This window comes from Cavia porcellus, unplaced genomic scaffold, assembly GCF_034190915.1.
Source record: "Cavia porcellus strain 051 isolate PalLab524CR breed Dunkin Hartley unplaced genomic scaffold, mCavPor4.1 scaffold_12, whole genome shotgun sequence".
Classification (NCBI taxonomy): domain Eukaryota; kingdom Metazoa; phylum Chordata; class Mammalia; order Rodentia; family Caviidae; genus Cavia; species Cavia porcellus.
The window spans coordinates 3,222,672-3,230,192 of record NW_026947495.1 but is presented as its reverse complement, the minus strand read 5'-3'; the positions used below and the strand labels follow the sequence as shown (position 1 = coordinate 3,230,192).

Sequence of the window (7,521 nt, the reverse complement as noted above, 5' to 3'; positions counted from 1 at the left end):
GTAACAGAAGACAAAACGTGAGCATACTCATTTACCGAAGTTGCACACATTATGAAATGCAAAGTAAATGTCCTTTAATATTGTCAGCCAAGTCAAATAAGGTAAAAACCTAATTAGATCATAATAATTAAAATTCAGATACAGTTCATGAAGACTCTGACTCCAGACTACTGGTCTCACTCTCTTCACCCCGCTTTTCTTGGAATCTCTGAAACCATTTTGCTTGGGGGAGAAAGTGGTTTAATATAGTAGGAAAAATGCCAAACATCCATGGCAACTTGAATTTTTCCACTTTCTTTTCATGTTCAATTGAGACCCTCATAAAATTATAAATGAAAGGCCACATTATGAGCACTTTCTTTGAAGGGGAAAAAGGAGGGAGGTCTTGCCTGGAAGTAAAGTTTTGGAGTCTATGTCTTTCTTCTCTGCAGAACACTTGGGGGTGTTCTCTGCCAACAGCAATCTCCTGAGAAAGCTTACCTTTGCCTTCAGAATCAAAAAGTCCAACCACCGGCTGCCCTGAGTGTGAGACATTGATTGCAAGATGGGGCCCATGAAGTATTGGGCTCTGTGTCCCCCTCCCTAGGGACCCAGCTCAACGCTCCTGGCACCCCGCTTTCTACCCACTATAGCATCGTGTCTCCCTACGCCCAGCCCCTCAGCAATTCACCCATTTATATTGGGGAGATTGCAACTTCTCCATCTTGAAACGTCAAAGGCATTTAAAAGTTTAAAATACTCTGAAGATTTCTTGGATACCAATTACCTCTTGCAGAACATTAAACTGATGAGTTAAGTCTAAACTCATGAGGAACCTACATATTGAATTTCCCTTGATATGCACTTCAGTTTTTAAAAATTAATGAATAAAGTGCTTGGGACTCAAAGTTTATGAGGCTTTTTCAAATTCAAAATACTTGAATGCATTGGAGGAATGCATCGGATCAACCTAGTTTGCAAACGCCCCTTTTCTCTACCCCAGAATGCCAAACTTCATGAAAGCATAGTATTTACAGACTGCTGCCTGGGGATGCGCTGTATCCCCAGACATTATGCTTGGGTCTCAGCAAAACTGGTGACCAGTCTGTGCTGTAGAGGTACCTTGCTGCTGTTAACCGAAGATTAGCCGTAAGCACTGTCTTTTTTGCCTTGAAGATATAGAAAACTAAATAAACCAAAGATCATCAATCACTGACAAAGATATTCAGGCTTGAAATTGCCACCAAGAGCAGAATATGCCACAATTATTTGTTCCTCAAAGAGTAACTCAGTTATGTTACATGCGTCCTGTGACTTCTGATAATAAATTACACAAAGTTCAAGATTTGGCCCCCAGTACAGTGTTCTTATTTTGTTTTGAGTCCTAATAATAGGCCCAAGAAAGCACCTATAAATACAGAGGTAACTGAAAATCCTGACACCAGATTTGATCTCTAAAATCATTGTCGTGATTTTTTTAAGTTAATATTTTTTCTCTGTTCTGTTTTGGGAATAGAATTATACCAGGTGAGCATGAGCAATTAGAGGAGTCAGCTTTTAGTTGCTATGAAAAAAACTGAATTAAACCAATTTAAGGAGGAAGGGTTTATTTTCATTTGGCATTTCAAACCACGTTCAGTTGAATCCATTGTTCTTGGCCCTGTGGTGAGGCAGAAAACCACAGCAGGCGGCATGGTGACATGTTTTGGAGCAAAGTCGTCTACTTTATGGTAGCCAAGGAGACAGAGACTGAGAGAGATAGAGAGAGACAGAGACAGAAATAGAGGCTGGTATCTCAATGTCCTTTTCGAAGTCCTTCCTACAATGACTTAACTTCCTCCTGCCACCCACTAAACCCATAAAAGTTCCATCATTCCCAAAGCGGACCATAGGTAGTGACCTAGCCTTTAATACACAGGCCTCGGGAGAACGTACCAGATCTAAGCTTGAGCACCAACAAGAGGGAAAGACTGGGGCAAGGGAACACAATTTCAATGCTGCCTTCCTTCATCATATTAGAACCTGGGCTGATTTGGGACACATGTCACTAAACAATGTGGGATATTTTGGTGAAATATACCAACTCTTTAGGGTTTCAAAAGCAACATCGTGCTCCTAATCTGCTAATCTTAAAGCCAGCACTCATTGTACCAAACATGGAAAGATGCTCAGAGAAAGGTAATGAGTTGTTTGCACATGAGCTGCTTTTATTACTATTTTTAAAATCCATGGCCTTGATTCCCTTTGGGAGACTGCAGCTCCCAGGGCTTTAGAGGAGAGCTATGAGAGAAGGGAGACAATCTTTAGAGAAATGTACTTAGTAAGTGTTTTGAACTTGGAGCATGTGTTAGATATACATTTGCTGAATGAGTGAGTAAATTAGTGAGTATATGCTAATTATTGTACAAGAAAGTAGCATAGATGAATGAAAAATTAAAGGCTGACAGAGGCAGGCATGATGCAAATTCTCTCCACCTCAAATAGCCAATCTCCATTTCCAAACCCTTTCTCTACACTATTAGCACCTTGTAGGAAAAAAGAGAAGTTATGCTGCAATAAAATACCCCAAAAGAGTGAACCAAAAATTTCTTTGCTTGAGTTTTGGTGGCTACCAGCTCTTCAAATCCCCTAAGTGTTCTCTTAGAAAATATAAGGAAGAGAGAACTCTACCACAGTAATAGCTTTGTGAGAATTAGTGGATAGAGTGACTTGGAAAAATCCTGCAAGGTCCATGATGTGTGATAGCAAGTCTGTGTCCTATCAGTGAGTTCTGGAGACTGGAGAAAATGTTTCAGATCAATGCGGGGGATGAGACGGACACCAGAGTTGAAAATGAACAACTTTGACCCATTTCCTCAGACCTTTCAAGGCACACCTCATGAAAATGCAGAAATAGATAGGTATTGCCATCACAGATTCCTTTTCCTCTTCAGTAGTTAAGAGCAAACCATTTTTGTCAGCTGGGCTTCCCTTGCTAGAAATGCAGGATAAGGATGCTTCTCTTTCCTTCAAGTTTGCTTAGGCAGGTGAAAGAAGATGCAAAAAGCAAGCAACCACTGGAATCGTGAGTTGCTCCTTGATTTTGTGCAAATTTGGAGATTCCTTCTTTATCTCCCAATTATTTTAATGCTTTCTCAGGTAATTTTTTCAGCTGCTTTCGCACATCACATTTCCATGCTAGCAAAAAGTCACCCCTTTCATAGGGCTGATCCTATCATAGAGGAAAGGCAAGCAAAACAGAAGTCATAATTCGAGGCCCACAAGATAACCGGAGAGTGAGTACCTCCCAGTTACTCGGCTTCTGACGTACTAATTTTAGGACATGAAGTCTAACTATATTTGTATTTGTCTGCTTTCTCTGAGGGGCCAGAGAAACACAGAAATCCATCTGGAATTGACTGGCATCTTTCAGGACTTGGACCCCTCCTCCTTCTCCATCACTCCTTGACCTGATGTAGTACTGTCACAGATTTGATTCCCAGGTCCTTTGATATAAAACCTGTGCCTTCAGCCAGCTCCCCTGTGAACAGAAACAGCCCGCCCTTGCAGAATCCCACTTCCTCCTGCCCTGGCTGCTGTAAATCTGCAGTGCACCCCACTTCAGAGTCTGGGCTCATGGGGATGACTGGCAGGGGTTCTTTCTTCTCTCTGTTTGATACATCCTTCCTTTCTCTGCCCCTTGCCATCAACCACTAGGGGAAGTTGGGAAGCAGGCAGGAGGCAGAGTGGCAGACTTCCGAATATCTCCTTCCCCGCTTCCCTTCACAGGTTGCCCCAGAATGACCCTGCAGGCTTCCACCTGCTCCGGTGCAGGGATTGGTTACTGTCCCAGCACCCTCCTGGGCATCAGTGCTGTGCTCACTTACTCCCTTCCGGCCCTCAGCCTCTAACCCAGCAGCCTCCTGTGGCTGGCTGCACGGCTCAGCAAGCACAACCTGGAGCTTGTTAACGGTGAGCAGACGACAGCCTTTCCACTGCGAATGCCTTGCCCCAAATGCACAGATGCAAGCACCTTCTTCCTTGGCCTGGTATCCTGCGATGTTTTCAAAGATGTTGCATCTTCTCTCAGCTAATAATATTCAGGTGTGCCACAGTGGAAGTACTTTTTAATGTATATTTTGAAACTCGATTAGCATTGATTTATGTTGATGGACTGTCTCTCACGTCTTCCTCTGGGATCCAACTGCAATGAAAACCCCAAACCTGGAAATTTTGCTGCTTTATCACAGTGGAGAGGGAAATGTACTGCTCCAACTACACATCCCCTCTCTTATTTACAACTAAGTGGTTTTATATATCAGACCTCTTACGAGAACACGGCAGTTTACTTCACCAGCACTAACTTATGAGCTGGTTTCTCCTTCACCAGTCTCTGTAGACCGAAACCCAGAGTTCACACACACTGCTGATCCTCTCTCGAACAAGTTCACAGCCCTGCTTTGGAGCCTGGGTTCAATGGGACCCCACCCAATAGCATTGGTACTGAGACAGTATTTGTTAGTTTTCCTTTTCAATTCAATCATCAGAAGACTTTTTGTGGCCAGGCAACCGGTGGATGCTGTGGCACTTGGGATCATATAGGGGAAGAGTTACCATGCTTATGATTTTCAGGGGGTCAACCCAACTGCTGCCAGCTAATTTCATTCTCTTTCAGGGTGACAGATTATACTCCTAATCCTGGACAGTTAAATCACCCAGTGGGTCATAAGATGCCTGGGGTGCACAAATAGAGATGGCTTTGCACAACTTGGCTTCTGTAGGGTCAAAACAACCTGACGGGCAGGTCCTGAGAAGAGAAGACGCTGCTCAGAGGCAGGCACAATTGTAGTTATGAAATTAGCTGGATCGCTCAGGTAGGGCTAGTCCAAATCAGACTTCACACAGGGTGAGGCCATGAATACAGACAATTGCAATTCAAAAGAAAGGATAAGCATCACCCTAGATTCCCGAAAATTTATCTTTAACATGTCAGGTACTTAGCAATCTTAGATGAGAAGCTGAAAGAGTTTCCGCATATCCACAAGGCTGAGCCCATGCATGCTCCATTTTCCCTTCCTGATATAAGCTGCATGCATCCACCTATGCCAAAACATGGCACATTGCTGCTGCCTAAGATCTGGTTTGTGCAGGGGCCTGTGTCTGATGATACGCCCGACCCCTCAGTGATTGTGCTTGCTGAGTCCACCTTGCCCCTAGCAGCCCCAGATCTTTGATTCTCTGAGATTTGCCAGGATTCATTTTTTCCTAGGCATCTATGTTATCTCTGCCCTGACTCAATTTTTGAAGTTTAATTCCATGAGAAGACAAATCAAACTGGAGATAAAATAAATGTGCTTTTTCAGTGATGGTGTTATGAGTGGAAAGTTTTTTTCAAATGTGAATTCATTTTGCATTCAAAACTGTGCATGCACGTGAGTGTGTGTATGTGTGTGTACGCACACTGCAGTTTCAAAATCCAAAATTCAAGCACTCCAAACTTGGCTTCTTAAACATTTTTATTCTTTTCACAGCAGATAGTCCTGGAGTTACTGGTGCAATTTACCTTTGCATGTGCCCATTGAGTTTTTCAAATCGGAGAGGCCATCACAGACCCCTGGGTTTCTGCAGGTAAAGCCCTACTGTAGCACTTCCAGGAGTGATTTTTGATGGCTGCAGAGGGGACCTATTTGCAGGGCTTCATTTGTTTGTTTGTTAGTCTGGGAACAACTGCCTTGAGAGAATTAGGCCTTTTTTGAGTAGAACATAGTATCCCTTCTAAATGAGGTGTAATGAACTTCCTAAAACTTGGCCAAATATTGACTTTCTCTGAAATTTAGTGCTTTAAAATTTTTGGAGTAAGTGTACTAATCAACAGGACTACGGACAACTTCTGATTACACAGAGAAACCCATCATAATAAGAATTTGCTATGCTAATACAATTTAATGGAGATATTTGGCACAAAACAAGATTCTCTTTGATTACCCATTTGTAACAATGAAGGGACTTAGATCGTTTAGTAGAATGCACCAGTAAAACTCTTTTCCAGTGGAACTCCTCCGTCTCGTTAGTGATGAAATTGTCCTTTTTAGCTAAAATCATCCTTCAGTCACTACCAGGGGGAACTTCTGCAGTGTGCCCAGCACTCTTTCAGTTGCTTAGAAACAAAGGTGGCCAGAGGGGCAAAAGGGGTGATGTCTAGGTAATGCAGCTCCGCCTTCCGTTTTATCTGTGAAACATGCTTTGAAAAATCTGGGTCCCGTTTCACACGGACAAATGCAGTGCCTGGAATCCTCCCAAAGGAATTACTTCTTTGCTGATAATTTTTAAGAGAAGAAAGATCAACAGGATAGAGGGGCTAAAAAAGGATTATGGGTGGGCTGTGGTGTGTGCGTGAGTGTGTGTGTGTGTGTGTATGTGTGTGTGTGTGTTTGCATTTTGCAGAAGAAGAATATACACAATTCTTTCTTTTCTTTTTGATGCATCATATTTCTTGCATCATGTCTTTTTTCCTGAAAGCTTCCACGAGGTGTATTTCTTCCTGTGGAAACACATATGGCTGTCTCCTTCTACCTCTTTAGCCATTTGCTTCTGTTTGTCCATTCCAACAAAGACACATCTTCATCAGACAGGATGAAGGACAAATCACTCTTTCTTCTTCTCATGGACAACACACCAATTTCTGATCCTTTTTCTTCCTTTATGTTGGCTCTCCTTCCCTAGAGAGTAGCCAAAATGGTGCCAATATGACCCAGCTTGAAAACATATATGGACCATTTCTGTCTTCAACTTTCCTCCATGTCGTAAGGTCTTACAGAACGCAGTCTGAAGCTTCTGTAGTGATGGAGAGAACAAAAAGCTGTAGGGTCATCCCATGCTCAGGATCCAGGTCAACTGAAGAAGGAACTGCATAATTTGTTTATATGAATGGTTTACCAGATCTCAGAAAGTCTTGCCATGAACATAATTCTCTTTAGGGCTTCTGATTTACTGTCTTTGTTTAAAAAAAAAAAAAAACAGCTGAGTAAAAGCCCATTGATTCTCCTTCTTTGACCACTGGAAGAAAGAAAAAAAATCCCTGAAATTAACAAAGAGAGGACTTTCCACCTCCTTCTTCTTCCTTTCCCCATCCACAGGCAAAATCTAATAACGATGATTAAATTACAGGTCTTTTCCTCCCATTGAAATCCACTGCATACTATTCAAATATTAGAACTCAGGAAATAAGGCAAGACAAGGTCCCTCATGAAACTTTAGAAGGCAGTCCAGGGTCTGAGCTGGAGGTCTGCCTGGCTGGGCAGCTCTAATTAAGAAATCACCCTGCTGCGCGAGACTTAATCTAAATAAAATACAAAAAAGAATCTGGTGAAAATCATTACCTCCCCACACACCTCCAGTCCAGGCCTCATCATCCCAGCCCAAGGTGACCTTCCTTCCGCTTCCAGGAAGCAGGAAGTTCTCTTTTGCTCTGTGTGCCCACGCTGTGATCCACTATGAAGATTTCAGCTCGTGGAGATGGAGCTGTTTATTGCGCTGGCCTCTCACTGCTTGAGGAGACTCCAT

The 7,521-nt window shown here is 42.7% G+C and overlaps 1 long non-coding RNA gene across 1 annotated transcript in view; it reads right to left on the bottom strand.

The window, feature by feature from the left end:
- Positions 1-5,456: 5,456 nt before the first annotated feature.
- The window catches only part of LOC111754126 (uncharacterized), an 85,315-nt gene continuing 83,250 nt past the window's right edge, over positions 5,457-7,521 (bottom strand). Inside the window, exon 5 of the long non-coding RNA XR_002788830.2 lies at positions 5,457-7,014. This is a non-coding gene — a long non-coding RNA (uncharacterized LOC111754126). The remainder of the gene's footprint in view (positions 7,015-7,521) is intronic.